The sequence below is a fragment of the Dasypus novemcinctus genome, chromosome 25 (assembly GCF_030445035.2).
Source record: "Dasypus novemcinctus isolate mDasNov1 chromosome 25, mDasNov1.1.hap2, whole genome shotgun sequence".
In the NCBI taxonomy this organism is placed as follows: domain Eukaryota; kingdom Metazoa; phylum Chordata; class Mammalia; order Cingulata; family Dasypodidae; genus Dasypus; species Dasypus novemcinctus.
In genome coordinates this window covers 56,949,067-56,971,794 of record NC_080697.1, presented here as the reverse complement: position 1 = coordinate 56,971,794, position 22,728 = coordinate 56,949,067, and the positions used below count along the sequence as shown (strand labels likewise).

General features: G+C 38.9%; 1 long non-coding RNA gene across 1 annotated transcript; it reads right to left on the bottom strand.

The window, feature by feature from the left end:
• Window positions 1-16,193: 16,193 nt before the first annotated feature.
• On the bottom strand, window positions 16,194-17,215 carry LOC101419885 (uncharacterized). Its single transcript, XR_009183434.1, has 2 exons — window positions 16,935-17,215; window positions 16,194-16,433 (listed from the first exon to the last, which is right to left on the bottom strand). It is a non-coding gene; the product is annotated as an uncharacterized lncRNA (long non-coding RNA).
• Window positions 17,216-22,728: the final 5,513 nt, after the last annotated feature.

The window sequence follows — 22,728 nt, the reverse complement described above, 5'->3', positions numbered from 1 at the left end:
TATATATATAAATTTATAGCTAAAGCTATTACAATGGAGTAAATATGGTCTGGATTTTGGCTATTGTAATAGTAATATTGAATTGATTTGCCTCTGTTTATGGCCACATAAGTTTTATCTAGTGTTTATTATAATAATGGTGGTTATTATGCAAACTTATCCTATAGTTATAACTAATTTCACCCTGGTCTTCAACTATTGTGATAGTAATTATAAACTGCATTTGCATTTTCCTTTGCTTATGATTCTTGTGAAGGCCCATGCCTTAACAATTAAACTTAATAATTGAACTTAAAAAACTTATAGTTAAAATATTTTTAAAAGGGGTTCATGCATATCACTTTTGTGCCATTCTAAATATTTTTGGTCTTCTCATTTCCTCTTTACCCTTTTAAAAGAAAAACTATCTTTTTCCTTAAACTTTCCCAAAAATATAAATTAATTCTAACTGGCTATTGCCACCTGGAATCAAAAATTTAATTGTTGACAGTTTTTACTAAACAACCCCACTGTTCAGGCTGTCTCAAAGAAAAAAGTAAGTAAAAGCTACCCAGTTTCTTTTCAGTCTAAACAGAAAACCCCAAATGCTTGCCGGGTTCCTTCCAAACAGTAATATAACAAGGAAAGCTAGTAAGGGAACTATATTTTAAATTAAGCAGGAAAAAAAAATAAAGGGAGTTTTAAATAACTAAGTAGTGTTTCTGTATCAAAGTATTCATGTCTGCCTATTTGCTCAAATAGTTAAAATTAAATATGCAGTTATATAAGTAATAAATATTTCTAAAACCTGAATTAAACTAAACGGCATAAAAAGTCATGTAGAATGTAAATACACAGAACTGTTAAAAAGCTGTGAAATCGTTATTAAATTATAATGGAAACAAATTAAATGATTGCTTTATATTCCAGAGCCTAAAAGTTATTATGCTTCTAAAATCATTACAGTTTTAGAATTATCAAAAACAAAAGGTTTTTAAAAAGCCCCTGTAAAAAGAAAAACAAATTCTTTGTTTAATTAATAACAATCTCAACTTGTTTAGTTTAAGTATTATCTCTTGGGTTTATAAAATGCCAGGTTAATAAATTAATACTGTATGTGTTAAATCTTTAAAATAATGGGAAATATAAGCTCGTGTTTAATGAAATTAAATTAAAGGTAAAACTGGTCTCTCTTAAATGCATGAGGAAGATTCCATTCATTGCAAATTGTAATCTGGAGTAAATCTGGCAGTCTATAATTGTGGTCAATTGTAAAAAGTTTGTATAAAACATATTCCAAACTGAAACATCTAAATGGTTCTAGTTCTAGAAGCCCTTGTTAACTAGAAACCTGGATGGGTATTGATGGCAACAAGTAACTTTGTGATAATGAAACCTGTCTGAAAGTCACTGCAAGGTACATATTTAAGTAAAAGGTAATGAAAAGTTACCTTGATTCCATTGGGAATCTTGTGTTTTCATTTTAACAATGAAAAATAGTTCCCCCCCCCCCCCCCGCTTTAATACTAAAGTAAATTACCTACTAATATCTTCATAGTAACATTGTAAAAGGAAACAAAATCATTTGATATGTAATACATTGCACTGAAAATATTTAAAAGATATATAAAAATCAAGAGATAACCTTCTACATTGTCAAACCATCTTGTGTATTCAAACCAGGCCTTGAATATATTACTGGTTGCCTCTTCCTTATGAGTTTTTGGCTAGGCTGGTTACTGACTCCTCAAACAATACTACATCATGCCTCTGGTTGTGTTCCTGAAGTCAACAGAAACTATGTTGCAGTTTCAAACTCCTGCAGCAGTCAATAATGGCTTGGTACAGCCAAATGTACAATGGATATCACCTCCAGACTGGCACTGTTCCTTAGTGCCAGAGAGCACTCTGCACCAGGCCAAGGAAATACTAGAAACTACCATTTTAGCTTCTCTCTGGGATTAATGATGCTGTGGCTTGCTCACTGTGTGAAGAACACACCAGGTAGAGCCATGATTACCAGAATACTGTAAGTAAAACTTAAATATGAATTAGCATTATGGCCTACTCCCATGGAGAGATAATGTAAAATATTGCAAACCTGAAATTTAAAACTATTAATTGCACCTCAGAATCCTTATGCATTAATACATTAATTACTATTGTGTGCTGTACCTTTATCCTGTTCTAAATATATTCCTAATAATTATGTTATATTTTCTACCCTAAATCCTGTTCAAAAATACATTAGACATGTTAAAATTCTAGTAAACTTCATTTTCTAAACAGTTAGTAAACATGTCTATAAAATAAAATAGCATTCTTAACTAAAAACAGTGGGGCAAACTGTGGCTTACAGGTAACTGCTTAATTAATACCAGGCTCAACCACCCTACTACTCTACTATACTCTACTGTGTGGCAAAACAAGGCTTGCTTCCTAGCAGTGGGTCACCTATTAAACAGTCAAAATTACCAGAAATTATTCAATTAAAACCAAAATGTAAAAAATGTTTATTCTGTAGTTCTGATCACTCCCACAGCTGAAAACTAAAAGAATTTCCAACTTGGTGCATAATCCTGAATAAAACCAACTGCCCAAAAGGTGCCAGTTTGCCAGAAACACCTGACAAAGCACCTGAGTGCCAATCATTAAACAGCCTGGTATGCATCGTTAAAACGAAGCTAAGTATCTAACACTGTTATCTATTACAATTTCTCTCTGAAAATAAGATAACTTTAAAAATACATAACTATATAAATATATATACATATAGTGTTCCCCACCAAATTTTAAAAAGGGTGCCATCTTTACAGCACTTAACCTAGTCTACCTCTGTAATCCAATGTCCTCTTTTGGAAAACATGTATTCCAAAATTCTAATTAATTTTGTGTCTTTCAGAATGAACATCTTATTAACCATATGAAAACTTCATTCAGCTTCATACAAGATGCCAGATCCATCTTCTTCCAATCAAGATAGAGTAGCAAGGGAGTTCTGCACCTTGTCAGGCAGGGTCTGCAAGCACCTAACCAGCAGGAAGTAGCTACAGAAAAGATCATCTTCCTTCAGCACCCCTTTAAGATTGAAGGCGTAGAAATCTCTGAGGGGGAAATAAAGCAGACTAGTAAAATAGGGAATTAATAGATGGATCTGAAACCTGGCAGAGTCCATATGGACATCAGAGACCCCCAAGATGCCTGCTGGGAGACTCTCACCCTCAGGATTCTGCTATCCAGAACAAAGGCCTCTTTCTAGGAACAAAGAAAGGTCCTGGATGTTCCCTAAAATCTTTATCATTAAATCCACACTAAGAAATTGATAAGAAAAATAATCAATCAAAACAACAAACAGCCACCCACCTCATAACTCCAATTATGCCAAAGCTCAGCAAGTTATGATAATTATGCCAAAGGTTAGCAAATTAAGTTGGCATAAATGGGGGAAAGACATAGACTATGTGAGGGGTGCTGTTTATCTTGGTAAATAACCTGATCTGTGTGTGTCGAATGGTGAGAACTGCAGCCCTGCCCTTGGTAACCATGGCAACAACTCCAGTCCCAGATAAACAATTTAGCAATGCAAACTCTATAAACTTTAAATGTTCAGGAAAATGCAAACCAAATGTGTTAAAAACCTACATAGAATGTATGAAGTCCATGCTAAAAGCTTACCTAGAATGTATGAAATCATGCTAAAAGCTCACCTAGAATGTGGAAAATATGTTTTAATTCAGGCTTATTGAGCACTAAGACAAAGGACCGTTTAACATTTCCTATGTATAAAAAGAACTCAAAACTGGTATTCAGGGTGTGGATATTGAATAAGAAACTCTGAGCCTGGCCAGTCATGAATAAATTATTTTTTTCCTTCTCAAAATTATTTCTGAGTACTGGCCTTTCCATACACAATAATTGAACCTCTCTCAACATCTACAACAGTATCAGGCTTTCAGAAGAGGAATATGATTTTCCAGGAAAGAACAAAGTGGCAAATACAGATATTTTTAGTTGGTTTAGCAGCCTAAAGTCTGTGAAGTTCCCATCTGATGACATTATTTTCTCTGTGCCTTAGATGGCAAGATTATCAGTCAAAACGTACAAGGTGAAGAAGTAGAATGTGGAGGAGTAGATGTTGCTCAAGTGGTTGAGCACCTGCTTCCCATGTACAAGGTCCTGGGTTCAATTCCCAGTACCTACTTAAAAAAAAAAAAAAAGAATGTGTAAAAGGAATAGAGAAGTTTATGATGTGGTTTGGAGGAGGTGGTGGGTAGATCCTGAGACCGCTGCCTGTGGAGGCAGATGGACATAAGAATTAAAACCAAGATCTTACCCCATCTCCATCTCTTCAGCTTCCAAATCCAGATAACCATTCTTCCTACTGCATGGAGTGGTGTGGTAGGCAGCTATAAGATAGTGTCATGGCTACACAATGTAGGTGATTAATGGATTTGCACTGAATCATCATATTCCTTTGATCCTTAAATGGTATATATTTTGCAATTATAGAATTTGAACAAAATCAACCAAAGCAAAACCACTATTGCATTGCATTTGCATGTAGATAGAAGATGCATGTAAAATTTCTGAAATATTAAATGTGGTAAAATGTGTATACAATAGAGGAACTGGGACATGATTATAGCCTCTCTGAAGAATGGGAAAATGGTTACTTAGGGACACTGGAACATTTAGAATATTGGAACATAAAGGCAGAGAACCAGGCTCCTGGCATGGAAAAGTGCTCTGATCAAGGGGTTTTTGGTGGGGGCAAAAGGACCAGGCTGGAGTTCATTGTAGATTCTTTAATATCTTGGAAAGATATTAGTGCACAGAGAAGAAAACTCACCACTATTTCCACTGCTTAATGCTGAATCAATACTTTCTCTCTCTTTTTTTTTTTTTTGGTCTTTTTTTTATTTTTTATTTTTGTCTTTATTTTCTTACTGTTACATTAAAAAAACATGAGGTCCCCATATACCCCCCACGCCCCTCACCCCACTCCTCCCATAACAGCAACCTCCTCCATCATCATGGGACATTCATTGCACTAGGTGAATACATCTCTCAGCACTGCTGCACCACATGATCAATGATCCACATTATAGTTTACGCTCTCCCCCAGTCCACCCTGGGGGTCAGGGAGGACATACAATGTCCAGTAACTGTCCCTGCAGTAACACCCAGGACAACTCCAAGTCCTGAAAATGCCCCCATATCACATCTCTTCTTCCCACTCCCTACCCTTAGCAGCTACCATGGCCACTTTCTCCACATCAATGCTACAATTTCTCCCATTATTAATCACAATAGTTCCATAGTAGAATATCAGTAAGTCCAATCTAATCCATACTCTTTTCCTCCATCCTGTGGAGCCTGCAATGATGATGTCCACTTCACCTTTGTATCTAGAGGGTGCTTAGATTCCACATGGATGCTGGACACAATCCTCCTGCTTTCAGTTGTAGGCACTCTTGGCTCCCTGGTGTGGCAGTTGACCTTCACCTCCCTGTTAGCTGGCTGAGGTAAGTCCAATAAACAAGAGGGTAGGAGTTGCAAGTCTGTTGAGGCTCAGGGCCTGGCTATCACATGGACAGTCCAGAGATTCAGGTACCTTGAGTATACACTAAACCCCAGAGCCAAACACAGGTCCAGTAAAAGTAATAGGAGAGGCTTATGAACAAAGATCACATCTGAGTCCAATTCCATCACCCTCAGGAAAACAAACTCCAAAGTAGGGCCAACTAACATGACACTGAACTCCATCTGCCATGACCCTAGAACCTGTGGGTCTCTGTAGCCCTCAGAAGAACCAATACCTGGGTTTGTATCTCCTTTAGCTGTCTCTGGGACTCTGCTAAGATTTGCATAAAGGCGACCCCTCTGGTGACTTCCCAGCTCTTTTTCAAAGATTCATAGCCATATAAACTCATTTGTCCTTTCCATTTCTCCCTTTTATTCAAGGAAAAAGCATTTTTAACTCCTGATATTTATTACACTTAGGCTGAGATATTCTGCTGGTGTGAGTTGACCCTTTTATTCGAGGTCGTTCTCCAGCCACATCATCAGCTGGTACTTGGTAGTAATTCCTCAGCACCATGGAGCCTCATCCCTGGGAGTCATGTCCCACACTGGGGTAAGGTATTGCATTTACATGCTGCATTTGGCTTCAAGACTGGCCACATTTGAGCAACATGGAGGCTCTCAGGAGGTAACTCTTAGATAACCTGCAGCTCTAGGCCTTGTTTTTATTTCAGGTGCACAGGCTCACAAGCATAGTCATTAGTATCAAGAGCTCATTGCTGGACCATCCTTTTTTTTTTTTTTTGGTCTTTTGCCATTGCACTTGGGGGATTGTTGCTATTCCATTAGGGACTGTGATAGAGCGCACCTGGCTAGGAACTCAGGACTCCCTCAGTTGTTTTTAACTATAACCACTATGAAAATATCCAAACATTTTTATGTACCCTGTATATATGCCCTGGAGAGTTCCCTCCCAACCATGTGCCCCCTGTCAATAACATCCCACACCAGTATTCCTCTCATGCCATTGTTTAACTTCCGTGATCCAAAACTTCTTCAAAAATGAAGCCCAATATATAACCAGGTTCCATTAATAGTAAAATGGAATATAGTTGTGTGTTTAAAGGTTAGATATAGAATAGATACTAATTTAGAAAAATTAAAGTAAAAATAAATTGGAGTATCAAAAAATTTAAAAAATGAAAAAGCTTTGTTTTTGATGTTTTGCCTTCCATTACTGCAATGTCTTGCCCTGTGTGCACATTGGCAAGCAACTTCTTCCATCTCTTCCTCAGTGTCTATGTCCTTTCTTTTTCTTTTTTTCTTCTTCTAATTATTAAGCTTGTCTTCACAAATTTTCAGATTACAGTAATTCATATATACAATATATAGTACTTCCACATATCCAACATATGACACTTTGTCCCTTCCCCAGCAATAATCTTTTTACATGTTCTTACTATATTTACTGCAACTGATGTACAGTTATTGAGACAATAACTTTCAAACCCAAGTTTACACTTGGGTTTACATTATGGTTTATATTTTAGACTATACAATTTTCTAAATTTTTGGTTATCTTATGTTTTACATTATGACTTACATTTTAGCCTATAGTTCATTATACATTTTTCGTGTAATTTATGTCCTATATCCATACTTGCATAATCTTGTGGAACACTTCCATTGCCCCACAATTACATTGATTCCATCTATTCAATACCTCTTTCCACTCCCCTTGGGGCCCACAGTGACAATCAATCTTCATTGCTTGAAGGGCCATGTTCAGAGATACTTGCAACAGTGTTGAGGGCTTGACATGGTTGACTGCTCTAATGCATTGGGAGTCACCATTTCTCTCAAGAGATACAATTCCATCTATTTGAGAACATCAGCCCCTCTCCCTCCCCCCCTCAGGATGTGGGTATACCTTCACTCTCACTGTATGGGTCTCCATCCAATGACATAACCCACCATGACAAAATGAGCACTCACACACTCACTAGAAGCCTCTCCTGTGTCAGATTCTCCTCATTAAACATCTTAAACAGGTAACCTTCCTTATTATAGTTTTGAAAAAGGTTTTTCAACATTATACTCTCAACCACATATGCGACAATCTCCTATGTTCATATGTTTCCCCACCCTCACCCCAATTTCCTGGGTTATATTACACATCCTCCCATCACTAGCCCCCTTCAAGGCCACAAAGCCCCACCCAAATGTATCCCCATGCCCCCATTTTATCCCTTCCCTGTACAAAAATTTACCTCATGCTTATCATAGATTTCACCCAGGTAGGTGTCAGCCTGCAACAATCCTCTACCTGCCAAATTCCTTTAAGCCTATTATCCAGTCTCTAGCTCTCTGAGGCAGCTTGGTTTACTTATTTCATATCAATGAGGTCATGTAGTATTTGCCCTTCAATGCCTGGGTTGCTTTACTCAACCTAAGATTCTCAAGATTCATCCAGGTTATTGCATGTGTTTGTAGTTTATTCATTCTCAAAGCTGAATAATATCCCATTGTAAGTATATACCACATTTTCTTTATCCATTCATCTGTTGATGGGCATTTGGGTTGATTCCAACTTTTGGCAATAGTGAACAATGCTGCTATGAATACTGGTGTGCATATATAGGTTTGTGTCCTTGTTTTCAGTTCTACTGGGTATATACCCTGCAGTGGAATTGTTGGGTCATGTGACAAATCTATAGCTAGTTTTTTGAGAAACCACCAAACTGTCCTCCAGAATGGTTGGATCCTTCTGCATTCCCACCAGCAACATCCTCTCCAGCACTTTAGTCTTCTGTTTTTTTCATAGTTGCCAATCTTATGGGAATAAAATGATATCTCATTGTAGTTTTGATTTGCATTTCCCTAATAGCTAGAGATTTGGAGGATTTTTTCATGTGCTCTTTAGCATTTGTGTTTCTTCTTTGGAGAATTGTCTCTTTAAATCTTTTCCCCATTTTTTAAAATATTTTTTTAAATTTTTTATTTATTTCTCTTCCCTCCCCCCCCCCCCAGTTGTCTGCTCTGTGTCCATTTGCTGGTTGTTCTTTTTATCAGCTTCTGTTGTTGTCAGTGGCATGGGAATCTGTGTTTCTTTTTGTTGCATCATCTTGCTGCATCAGTTCTCCATGTGTGCAGTGCCATTCTTGGGCAGGCTGAACTTTTTTTGCACTCGGCAGCTCTCCTTATGGGGAGCTCTCCTTGCACGTTGGCCTCCCCTATGTGGGGGTCACCCCTGCATGGCACGGCACTCCTTGCAAGCATTAGCGCTGCATGTGGGCCAGCTCCATTTGGGTCATGGAGGCCCGGGGTTTGAACCCCAGACCTCCCATGTGGTAGACAGATGCCCTATCCACTGGGCCAAGTCCGCTTCCCTTTTTCCCATTTGTTAAATGGATTGTCTTCTTATTTTCAAGATATAGTTCTTTATATATGGAGAATAAAAGTCTCCTATCAGATATATGGTTACCAAATATTTTTTACCATTGTGTAGGCTCTCTTTTCACTTTCTTGACAAATTCCTTTGAGGTGCAGAAGGCTTTAATTTTGAGGAAGTCTCATTTATCTATTTGTTCTTCTACTGCTCGTGATTTGTGTGTGAAATTCATGAAGTCATTTCCTAATACAAGGTCCTGTAGATGGTTACATACATTACTTTCCAAAGACTTCATGGTTTTGGTCCTTATATTTAAGTCTTTGCTCTGTCTTGAGTTGATTTTTGTATAAGGTGTGAGTTCATAATTCTCTTTCATTCTTTTACATATGGATATCCAGTTCTCCAGGCACCATTTGTTGAAGAGGTCATTCTCTTCCAGTTGAGAGGGTTTGATGGCCTTATCAAATATTTTATGACTATATATATAAGAGTCTATATGAGAATTCTCAATTTGGTTCCATTGGTCAATGTGTCTGTCCTTGTGCCAATACCATGTTGTTTTCACTACTGTAGCTTTGTAGTATGTTTTGAAGTCAGGTAGTGTGATTTCTCCAATTTCATTTTTCTTTGTAAACATGTCTTTGGCTATTCAGGGCCTCTTTCCTTTCCAAATAAATTTCATAACTAGTTTTTCTAGTTCATCAAAGAATGCTGTGTTGATTTATATTGGCATTGCATTGAATGTATAGATCAGTTTCAGTAGGATACACATCTTAATAAAATTTAGTCTTCCTATCCATGGACAGGGAATATTCTTCCATTTATTTAGGTCCTCTTTGATTTCTTGAACAGTGTTGTGTAGGTCTCTGTGTATGAGTTTTTATATCTTCAGTTAGATTTATTCCTAGGTATTTGATTTTTTTATTTATTATTGTAAATGGTATTTGTTTCTTGATTTCCTCTTGAGATTGCTCATTATTGGTGTACAGAAATGCTACTGATTTTTGCGCATTGATCTTATAACCTGTGACTTTACTAAACTCATTTATGAATTCTAGAAGCTTTGTTGTAGACTTTTCAGGGTTTTCTATGTATAGGATCATGTCATCTGCACATAATGAAATTTTGACTTCTTTTCCAATTTGGATGTCTTTTATATGTAGTTCTTGTCTCAGTGCTCAGGCAAGTACTTCTAAGACAATGTTAAATAGAATGGGTGGTAGTGGGCATCCTTGTCTCATTCCTGATATTAAAGGGGAAGATTTTAGGATTTCACCATTGTAAATAGTTCAGAAAGTTTCTTTATCATGTTCAGAAAGTTTCCTTCTATTCCAGTCTTTTGCAGTGTTTTTATCAAGAAAGGGTGCTGTATTTTCTCAAATGCTTTTTCTGCATCTATAGCTATGATCATGTGATTTTATTCCTTCTATCTGTTTATATGGTGTATTACATTGATTGATTTTCTTATGTTGAACCATCCTTGCATACCCAGAATGAATCCCACTTGGTCATTGTGTATAATTCATTTAATGTGTTGTTGAATACGATTAGCAAGTATTTTGTCAAGGATTTTTGCATCTAGGTTTATTAGAGAAATTGGTCTGTAATTTTCCTTTCTTGTGATGTCTTTATTTGTCTTTGGTACTAGGGTAATATTGGCATCATAGAATGAGCTAGGCAATGTTCCTTCTGTTTTGATTTTTTGGAAGAGTTTCAGCAAGATTGGCATTAGTCTTTCCCAGAATGTTTTGGAGAATTCACCTGTGAAGCCATATATTCTTTGGAATTGTTTTTGTCATATTTTGTTTGTTTTTTCCCAGGGCTCTTTTTATTTGGGAGGTTTTTAATGGCTGATTCTATCTCTTTACTTGTAATTGTTTTATTGAGACTGTCAATTCTTTCATCCATATAGGCTGCTTATGTGTTTCTAGAAATTTGTCCATTTCTTCTAAATTGTCCTTCTTGTTGTAATAGTTTTTCAAAGTATCCTCTTATAATAGTCTTTATTTTTGTGGGGTCAATGGTGATTTCCCCTTTCTCATTTCTTGTTTTGTGTATTTTAATCTTCTCTCTTTTTGTCTTTGTTAGTCTACCTAAAGTTTTGTCAATGTTATTGATCTTCTCAAAGAAAAAGCTCTCGGTATTGTTTGTTTTATCAAGTGCTTTCTTATTTTCTATTTCTTTTAGTTCTGCTCTTATCTTTGTTTTTCCTTTCTTTCTTCATCCTTTGGGGTTAGTTTGCTGTTGTGTGTGTGTGTTTTTTTTTTTTAACTAATTCCTCCAAGTGTACAGTCAGTTCTTCAATTTTAGCTCTTCTTTTTTGATGTATGAATATATGACTATAAATTTCCCTCTCAGTACTGCTTTTGCTGCATCCCATGAGTTTTGATATGTTGTGTTATCATTTTTATTAGTTTCAAGCTAGTTATTAATTTCTTTTGAGAGTTCCTCCTTGACCTACTGTTTTTCTGAGAGTGTGCAGTTTAATTTCCATATCTTGGTGTGAAATCTGGGCCTTTGGCCCTTGCAGATTTCCAGCTTTACTCCACTGTGGTCAGAGAAACCATTTTGTATGATTTTGATCTTTCTAAATTCATTGAGACTTTTTTGTGTCCTCGCATGTGGTCTATCTTGGAGAATGATCCATGTGCACTTGAGAAAAATGTATATCCTGCTATATTTGAGTGTAATGATCTTATATGTTTATTAGGTCAAGCTCCTCTAATATACTGTTCCAAGTTTTGTTTCTTTAGTGATTCTCTTTTGAGATGTTCTGTCCAAAATTGATAGTGGTGTATTAAAGTCCTCCAGTATAATTGTAAAGGGATCTATTCTTTCACTTGATTTTCCAGTGTTTTCTTCATTTATTTGGAGGTGCCCTTGTTAGGAGCATAAATGTTTATGATTGTTCATTCTTCTTGAAAGATTATCCCTTTCACTAATATGTAGTGCCCATCTTTGTCTCTCACAACTGTTTTGCATTTAAAGTCTATTTTGTCGGATATTAATATAGCTACTCCTGCCCTTTCTTTGTTATTTTTTTTTTTTTTTGGTAAGATTGTTTTCTAACCATTCACTTTCAACCTCCTTGAATCCCTGGGTCTAAGATGTGTTTCTTGTAGACAGCATATAGATGGGGCATATTTCCTTATCCAATCTTCCAATCTGACTCTTTTGACAGGTGAGTTTAATCCATTGACACTCACTGTTATTACTTTCAAGGAATTATTTATGTTAGCCATATTTTCTTTGGCATTGTGTTTGTCATATTTTGTTCATTTTTTTCTTCTGGTTTGTTGTTTTAGTTGCTCTTACACTCTCCTCCAACTCTGCCTCTTCTGATTTTTTTTTTTCTTTCTTCCTGCAGAACTCCCTTTAGTATTTCATGTAGGGCAGGGTTCTTTTTGGCATACTCTCTTAGTTTCTGCTTCTCTGTGAATATTTTGAACTCTCCATCTTTTTTTAATGCTAGCTTAGCTGGATAGAGTATTCTTGGTTGGAAGTTTTTTCTTTTAGTACCTTGACTATGTCATACTACTACCTTCTTGTCTCCATCATTTCACTTAATCTTTTGGAGCCTCCTTTGTATGTGATGGTTCTATCTCATGCTGCTTTTAGAATTTTCTCTTTGTCTTGAGCATTGGGTAATTTGACAAATATATGTCTTGGGGTAGGCCTGTTAGGATTTATGCTGTTTGTGGTGCATTGTGCTTCCTTGACATGTACATACATCTCCCTCAGTAGATTTGGGAAGTTTTCAGTCATTATTTCCTCCAGCACCCCTTCTGTCTCCTTTCCCTTCTCTTCTCCTTCTGAGATGTCTGTAATGCATATGTTTGTACATTTTGCATTGTCATTCAAGTCCCTAAGTTCCAGCTGGATTTTTTCTATCTTTTTCTTGATCAGTTCTACTATCTGTTTGATTTCAGATGTACTGTCTTCCACATCACTAATTCTCTCCTCTGTCTCTTCTAATCTTCTGTTATTTGCTGAGAGTGTAGTTTTGATTTCTTGAATTGTGCTGTTCATCACCATAATATTCATTATCTTTTGTGTATGATTGCAATTTCTTCTGTATTCTTTCCAAGTGTTTTCTTCATATTCTTTATCTCTTCCTTTACCTCATTAAATTGGTCACTAATATATGTTTTGAGAGCTTTAATTACTTGTTCAATATTCTGCTCCTCTTCCTGGTTTTTAGTTTGTTTATCAAATTGGGGCATGTTTTTGTGATTTTTAATTTGGTTTGTAGTTTTCTGTTGTTGTCTGGTCATCATTTTATCTTGATGGGTTTAATCAGCTTCTTAGCTTCTTAATCTAGTCTTGGGTTTAATTAGTTATTGTTTTTGTTTAAAGGTTATGTCTTCTCTTTGCCACTTTGTTCTTATTCTATTTTCTTGTTGCTGGCTTAGTTCACTTTGAAGGAAAATATTAGGGCCAGGGAAAGCAAAATGTGTAAGAAAAGAAAATGTATAAGGTAGTATTGATAATAAATGTTAACAGAGGATCCATGTGAGATCTAGAAGAATGGATATTAGACCCATGTAATCTGTATAGAGTTATAACTGTAAGTAGAGTACCTATAATGTGACTGTCAACTGAATATGGGAAGGAATATAGTATGAATTAAAAGGCCAGTGCTTTCATGACAGAGGGAAAGAGAAAAGCAAGACAATAATATAAAGAGTGAATAAAAGGCAGAAACAGAACAAAGGTATTAGAAATTAAAAGTCAGACAATTTGGGGCCAAACAAAGGAAGGTGAAATGTAAGAGAAACAATAGATGATGGAGGATAGAAAGAGTTAGAGGAAAGGGGATAGTGTTGGTAGCCAATATCAATACACACAGAAAAGAGGAAATGGAGGATGAGGAAACACCACAAAAGTGATGTGTTCCCTGTAGCACCTATTATATATTTTAAAAATAATAAAATAAAAAAGAAGAGAAAAGAAGAAAAAGGGAAAAAAGTGGAGGGACAAAAAGGTGGGGAAGCAAGTAAGAAAAAGAAAATGAGAAAAAAACTGAAGAAAAGAAAAAGGGCCTTGGAGGAATAAAAAGGAGGAAAAAATCCAGGAGAAAATGGAGCAATTACTACAACAACAACAAAAAACAAAGTTTCAAGCTAGGAATCCTCTTTGCAGTTAAATAAAATGCTTAGGGATCTGACATTCTCCCTTTCTCCCTTCCTCACTTCCCTCTCTCCCAGGGCAGCAGGAAAGCTGCTTGAGGGGTCCAGTAGGAGATTCAAGTGGGTCCTTGGTGAACCAACTCAACACAGAAGACAATGAATCTATTTCCAGTGAGAGAGCACCTACAACTCACCAGAAACCCCAAATATGCTATTGGAAGCTTGGAAGGCATGTCCTACAGTCCCTCCCTCTTAGGTGTGCTAGGGGAGGGCTAATTGATTTTTTGACTCAACATTCTCCCGGGCCAAGTTTCCTATCCCAGGCATATAGGTAAATTTGGCTTTCTCAGCGGATTCATCTCTTCTTTCTTCTCAGGCTCTCCCCAAGCCAGCTGGTATGCTCCTCCAAGCTCAAAACAAAAAAAAAGTGGAGGGATAGGGTAATCACCGACCTCAGATGGACATCAGGGTGCACTGGATTTGGGAATGGAAAATCCGGGATATTGTGGACTCAAGGTATGTGAGTCTGTGGAGTGTGGTCTACGGGGGGTTAGGGGACACGGGCCTGGGAACCATGCATTAGGAAACATGGGGTTTGGGAATGCCGCAGTACAACCAACAGTTTTCAGGGATCACCATGGCCACCAGCCCTAGGGGAAGGTTCCCGCCAACAACTTCTGACCACCGTGTCAGACCCAAAATTCTACCTCTTGCAAGAACCTCTTCTGTCTCACCAAATCAACCTCCAGACACCTCCTGCTTGGCAAGCCCCTGAAACAGCCCACTCTGGCGGGACTCTGACACTACTCAGCTGCTTCTTTGCAGGAGAGTTTATGAGGTGCACTCACTCAGATAGCCATCTTGCCCCATCTCCTGAATCAATACGTTTGAAGACCAAAGTATTTATTTTGGGAAATAAATATTGATACAAATTTGATATTTAAATTTTCTGAAGGGATCTCTATTAGATAATAAATTTAGTATGCCTGATTTGTTTTGATAACCTCTAACACCTTCAATGGCAGATAAATATAGTCAAGAAGAATAACAAACTTATTAATACTGTCATATCAAAACTGTACAAACATTAACTTAACTTTTCTCTCATTTGTCCTGATTTTAATCCTTTCTAGAGTTTTGTAAACTTACCAGACCCAAGAAGAGGCTAGATGAGTTTTCAGTTTTTGGTGTCAAATAGCTGACTCTTGGGTTTGGTTGAATCTCTAAGATGATTCACACCCCAAGGCAGATTATTATTCACAGTAACAAAAATGTTTTCCTTTGTCATGTCATGGCACTCTTAAATTCCTGCCTTTTATTTAACTTTTAATATTGAAAACATGCATTTCCACAAATAACGTGCTCTTTAAGTTTTGCTGGGCACTCGATTTATAAGTAATTGTCTTGTCATTATGATATTCTGACTTAGTTCATTGGCATTATAAACACATACATATTTCCTGTTAGCATTTTATTAAAATTAGTAGGGATTACTATACTTAATAGAATTAATAAATTCAAAAGAGTGGAGGGTTGAGACCAGATCCTTTCTAGGACGTTGGACTCACTCATTTATCTCTTTGTGTCTAGGGGGACTCTCTGTTTCAATAATTATTAATATCACCTCATTGAGCAGCTTCTAGGCTCTCCTCTCTGCTTAGTTATTGAATCCATTTTGTTGGTGAGCTGTTCCTACTTAGAATTTCTCTCATTTTTTCTTTGCCTGTGATTCACTCAAGCTTTACTTTACACCATTTATCCAGATGGAAAAAAAATTTATAAATCGAACATATTTGCCTAAAATAAAACAAATATCATATGTATCAATGACTTCCCACTAATAAAATTAATAAAAGTAGAAATCTATTGTATCTATCTTTCCTTTGAATCAACAACCACATTTTTGTGAATTTTATAGTGATGCCCCTTTTTTGAAAAACATTATGAACATGTAGAATTCTTTAGATTCAAACTAACCAATTGCCCATTATAGTCTTTTTTGCTGTTTTTTAAAAAAATGATGTCTGATGCTCAAATTTTGGGTCATTGGGAAGCAAAGACAGGTTCTTCTTAATGTAAACCATTCAGGACAGAACTCACAATAAAATTGGACAGCACAATTAAGCCATATGCCAACTCAAACAAACAAATAAGCAAAGGCCAAACACAGGGAAGTTAATAATTTAAGTTTATTTTGGATAGAGAAGTAAGAAAAAGCACAAAGTATACAAAATAAAATTGCTTTTTTCAAGATCTTCAGATTCCGTCTTGCACTGTTTTGTATCTCAGTTAAACAGCTCAGCGGCAGCAATATGAATAACGGAGGCCATTGCGAACACAAGTCCCCACTTGATACTCGCCCAAACTGCAGATACCTTCTCTGCAAAGACACATGCCTTTCAGCTGAACATCTGGGAAAAGAAGCAGCATGTCAGGCACAGTGGGAAAGGTGGGAAGGGGGAGAGGCAGAGTCAGACTATGGGAGATGCTCTAAGAAGTGACACGTCTGCACCTAATCCACCAATATACACCAATTGGAAAAGGATGGAGAGAATTCATGTTTGTTATAAAGCAAAAGAAATCTTACTCTGAGTTGTTCATGAAGGACCACATTCTTCCATGATTCTATATTTACAGGTTTATCATACCTCTGTGAAACAGCTCCCAGTTTCAGGATTACTCACCTCTCATTCTAACCCATCCACACACACCAGATTTTGAACCCCACCTGCAGGTGCTAAGGAGCAACTCGAAGAGGCTGATCTAGACTCTGACCCTGAAGCTGCTGAGTCTCCCACTCACATCTCCTAGAACCCAATCTTCTGGTATTCCAAGAACCCTAGAAGGGTCTCTAGAAGGCTCTCATTTCCTAATGATTTTGTGGCTTGTTGGTGGTCTCACTGGGCTCTCACCTGAAGCCTCTCAAGTGGCCCTTTCATCCCCCAGAAAGTAGATGGCTGTATCTTGGTCCTGGGCCTCAGGCTGCTCCTGGACTAGAAGCTCATCAGCACTTTCTCTGAGGGGCTCAGCATGGGTCAGGAAGGCCAACAGGAGAACAGCAGAGAGAACAGTGGGGGCCCTCATGGCTGAGAGTCACCTGGGGGTTGGGTCTTGGGCAGGAGAGTAGGAGGTTGAGTGTGGTGAAGAGGGAAGAGGTTCAGTCCTGCATTTATACATATGTCAAAACCTAAATGTGTCAATACCTAAATGTGTCAATACTTGAGGAAGGTGTGGCCAAGGTCCTCTTGTCACCAGAGTCACTTCGATGTTCCTCTGATCTGGCTTCTCCCTCTACTTACAATATGCACCTATTTACTTGGTGTCCATGTTTGTTTTTCACAGGTGATGATGCTCGTTAGGAACTTGAAACATCTCCCTGCTGTCTATTCAAATATTTACTAGTAAAAATATTTGCATGTGTATGCCTCTAAAACCATCTAGAAAAAGAGAAAATGATGACAAACAGGCAATGATCAAACTGGCACTGGACTTCTAACTTGCAACTTTTGGTACTAGGGGCCGTTTTTTATATTTCTGAGGAAAAATGACTATAATGGAGAATTCTATGCTGAGACAATATATGATTTATATTTATGGGGGCAAATGGTCTTTTTTGTGTGTGTTCACAGACAAAGGAAATGTACAAGTACATGAATATTTTTGAAAAGGAAATTTCTGGAGGATATACTCCAATAAAATACAAATAAGTAAGAAGAAGACATAGAGAAACAGAGTTAAAAAAAGATTCATTTATACTGTTTATATATATATATATATTTTAAGATTTATTTTTATTTCTTTCTCTCCTCTTCCCCTCCCCCCAGTTGTTTGCTCTCTGTGTCCATTTGCTGTGTGATCTTCTCAGTTCGCTTATATTCTTGTCAGCAGCACCTGAAATCTGTGTCTCTTTCTGTTGTGTCACCTTGCTGCATCAGCTCTCCATGTATGTGGCACCACTCCTGAGCAGGCTGGACTTTCTTTTGTGCAGGGCAACTCTCCTTGAGGGGTGCACTCCTTGCATGTGGGGCTCCCCTACATCGGGAACACTCCTGCATGGCACAGAACTCCTTGTGCACATCAGTACTGCATGTGGGCCAGCTCACCACATGGGTCAGGAGGCCCTGGGTTTGAACCCTGGACCTCCTATGTGGTAGGTGGACACTCTACCTGTTGAGCCAAGTCTGCTTCCCTGTTTATATTTTGTTTATTTTTCCATTCACGTTTGGTAATAAGGTTGGATATTTTAATACTGTTGTTAGAAAACACTATTAAACAGAGAAGACTGAATTAAAACCATTTATGAATTGTTATTTGGAATTAGAATTCCCCAAAAGTTCAACAAAACATGGTAATTTATCAAGAAAGAAGAGAAAGTGGGGATTATGGATAATGATCAACTCAATATGAAGAACTCATTTAATATATGTTTAAAAGGTATAATGTTGACCAATGGAAGTCTATAAAACTAGGATATATAATAAATAAAAAGATGCAGTGGAAGGAAGAAAAGATAAGAAGGAAGGAAAAAGGAGCTCTATTCATTCTCCTTAATTAAGAAAGAAAATGTCAGAAATTATAATAGAAAATGCCAACAAAATGCTGAGATGGCTGTTCACCCCTCCACCTACTTGTGCGATTCCCTATCTCCTCATTCAATTGAAAGTGCCATGAGGGAAGGGACCTTGTCTGCTGAGATCTTTTTGCCTTGTCTGTGTGAGTTTGGGAAGGTACTACTCCGCCCCTCTGCTTTCTTTTTATTCTTATCTTCATCTTCATTTTGCTGTTGCAAGTATCAAATAATAAGCACAGTGTAAAGTGTTTAGAGATGTGCCTGACAACTCAAAATACATTCCTATTGTAGCTATTGTTTTTGTCATCATAGCATCTCATGCTGAAATGTAAACACTAAGGTAGTGGTTGGCACCAAGGAAGAGGTACAGCCATGCCTGTAATATGCATTTGAACTGACAAATGGACAGCAATGACTGCTGTCCAATGGCCACAATCTCAGCTTTCACTGTCTGGTTGTGTGGGTCTCACTCTACCCTGCTGACTACGGTCACCTAGTTGGCACTGTCTCAATCCACCATGCCTTCCCCTTCCTTTTACACCATTTCTGAGCACTGCTTACATAGCTACTATTACTTCATGAGCTGAGCTGAGGCTGCGTGGGAGAAGGAAGTGCATAAAGGAAGTTTATTCCGGTTATGACCATACCCCATGGTTTCTGCCATGAGTGTCTTCATCACCCAGATTCCTCTTTTATAGGAAAAATTTTACCTCAGGTTTTCTTCATTCTTCCCTTGTCCCCAATTTATTTGGATGGGTCTAAATTCTGGAAAGAAAAAATAAATGGCTAAAAATTTTGCCTTCCAGGTTTGTAACAGGTAGATTCTAGCATTCCCCACAAACCAGAAGGTGCCTGTGAACCCATGTGTTTGGGAATTCATCAATTCTAATTCAGCTCACCTTTCAGCCTTAAACACAGCCCTGCCTCAGACCCTCCCTCTCCTCAGCTTCTTCCAGGGAGTATTTCTAGGGCTTTCTTGTGGCATTTTGGAAAAGTGCTTAAAGTTTCAACGTACTTATGTGTAATAATTAAGAATAAAATACTTTCTTTTTCAACAGGTCATCCATGGCCTGCCATCCTCAATGTCATACCTATGGTCATTTAAAAGACAGCTTCAAGACTCAAACCTCTCATCCTCCACTTTGACCTACTCTTGCCTCTCCTAGTCCAGGGACAGGATAGAAGCAGCACAGCCACCCTCATCTGGAAACCAACTTAAGGATGGCATGAATTCCCATCACCTATGATTTAGGAATTTAAGATGAAAATGAACGTGCCTGTGGTAAAAAGTATGGTAAAAGGGACATGGTGTGAAAGGAGAGATTAGACAGGTACAGAAAGTGCTTTTGGAGAAGTTTGTATTCCAGGCTAGTCCAGAAAACAAAAGATGCTCAACTGAGCCCCTTGCAATGCTAATGGTCGAGCTCATGGGGTAGGAGATTTTATGGGCCTTTAGCAAGCATGAACAGCACATGTGTATCTGGAGCACTATTCCTAGACCAGAGGAGCACTGGAGGTTTGAGGGATCCAACCTGATGGGCTCCTTCACCCTCAGGAATGCACACATCAAACATCCTGAGGGAAGACCCTTCTCAGGAGTTTATTCCTTTCAAATTCTGCTCTGCTTTGATCTGTATAAAGTCAGAGCTGGTATCTGCTTGGCTCCTGCTCCCCATCCAGGACACTGACATCCAGGTGGCCCACAGTCACGAGGACCTTTGCTCTCTCCCCCATTCTCCTGTGGCCCTGAGGCCAACTGAGCATCCAGGAAGAAAGCTGAGGTTCCTGCCAGGAAGGGCCTGGGACAGAGGGCAGGGTGTGGCAGCTCCTCAGCTAGAAGGCTTCCAGGGAGGGACCAGACACCATGTGGAGGGTTCCAGGCCCCAGTATGCCCTTAAAAAGCCATGATGTCATGAGCGAGTGACCAATCCCGCCAGCCTCTGCTCTTTCTTGTAAGCTGAGACCCTTGGAGCAGAGGCTCCCAGCAGTCCTTGGGGTGCTAAAGGTGCTGGCTCCATGGTGTGCATGTGAGGCCCAGCAGCTGTAGTGCAGAGAGTGAGGCAGATCTACGAGAGAAGCTCATGGGCACTGAGGTTGGCATTTCAGGGCATCCATGTCTGAGTGTGTGCTGGGTGGTGTGTGCATGCTCATCTGTGTGTGTTTATAAGTGTGCATGGAGGGGTGGGGGTTGGGAAGGTGGAAACCTTGGGCTGATTGTGGGAGCAAGTATGTGTATCTTTGAGTGAGTGTGTGTGGGTGTTACAGGAAACCAACAACAGCCCAAACAAGGGAAAGACCACATCCTAGGTGACTCTCCCATGTCCAGTTAAGGGTCATTTTCCTTTGCTAATAGGACCTGTGGCCCAGGTGTCCTGGAGGCAGTGATTCCTTCCCTGGGCTGCTCCATGCCATGACCCCTCCGACTCACCCCTGCCCCCAGCCCAGCTGTAGGCCTGACATGCCCCATATTTCCCAGGCCTTTAGGAGAGACCCTCCTGCCACTGCAGACCCTGAAGGTGCAATGGCCTGAGCCCCTGACTCAGGAAGCAGCCCCTGCAAGCTCTGCTGCCCTGAGCTCTGCCAGCTGAGAACCAAAGCAGTGTAAGTTTCCACCTGAAGGTGTGCAAATAGCAGTTGTACTTCATGTCTTTCTCTCTACAAATCAAGTTTTGGCCATAAGCACTGTGTGTATAGATTTTTTTAAAAATTATTTTTACATGACATGGTGAGTTTATATTCTTCCAGGCAATGATAGTGAGGTCAATGCTGTATTGTCCACAATATTGCTTGACCCCTGATGATGCTCACCTACAGCCCAGTGTTGGTCCATGGGTGTCAGTGTCCTCACTTATTCTGGGTACAGCTACAAGAAAGAGGGAACAGGGTGTAGACTCCATATGGGAGCTTGATGGCTTGTCTGAGCAAAAAGTAGTAGGAAATGCCAGGATGTACCTTTGAGGTAGTAGGAGATGTCAGCATGAATTGAGGGACAGCGGTGGTTGTGACATTGGGCTACTTGAACACAGTAATGGGTAAGACTGGGAAGCAAACTTGGCCCAGTGGATAGGGTGTCCGTCTACCACATGGGAGGTCTGTGGTTCAAACCCCAGGCCTCCTTGACCCATGTGGAGCTGGCCCACATGCAGTGCTGATGTGTGCAAGGAGTGCCCTGCCATGCAGGGGTGTCCCCCCATAGGGTAACCCCATGCACAAGGAGTGCACCCTGTAAAGAGAGCCACCCAGTGCAAAAAAAAGTTCAGCTTGCCCAGGTATGGTGCCACACACATGGACACACATGGAGAGCTGACACAACAAAATGACACAACAAAAAGGAACACAGATTCCCGTGCCACTGACAACAGAAGTGGACAAAAGAAGAACTCAGCAAAAGGACACAGAGAACAGACAACTGGGGGGGCAGGGGGTGAGAGAAATAAATGAAAATAAATCTTTAAAAAAAAAGTAATGGGTAAGACTTTTCTACTGCCCAGCCTCCTTCCCATACACTTACATCACCCCAAGCTGGTGTCCCTACCATCACCATCATCATTATATAACTAATGCTTTTTAAGCACCTCCTCTTCCAGCACCTGTTTCTGAGTGTCACTCAGTTATTCTCACAACTACCTGCTGAAGTAGGTTCTATTAATTATCTACAAATGAAGGAAATGGAGCATAGGATGGTCAAGGATTTTGCTTACATCTCCCTGATTAGAGGCAGCCTTGGAGTTTTGTCTGAGGCCCTGTGATTCCAAAACCCGTGCTGTAGAGCCTTTGTGAGAGTGCCTCCACCCCTGGTGGAGCTGCAAGGAACATCCTTGTATGTGTCTTTCTGAGGATATAGGTTATCAATATTTTGGAGAAATAACCAGGGTTGGAATTACTGGATATAGGGTAGGTATCCATTTTGATTTATTGAAATCATTCATGCATCCAAGGGGATTGATAAATCTGAATCTGTAGGACAGGCTACAAATTGGAAACTTTTATAAGGATGATGTTGGATTTCCCAGGAGACGCTCTCGGTCTGAAGTAGAGATAAAAAGTCTCCTTTCAACTGAACATTATTAAGATGTCTATCCTACCAAAATTGATCTACACATTCAATGCAATCCCAATAAAAATCAATGCAGCCT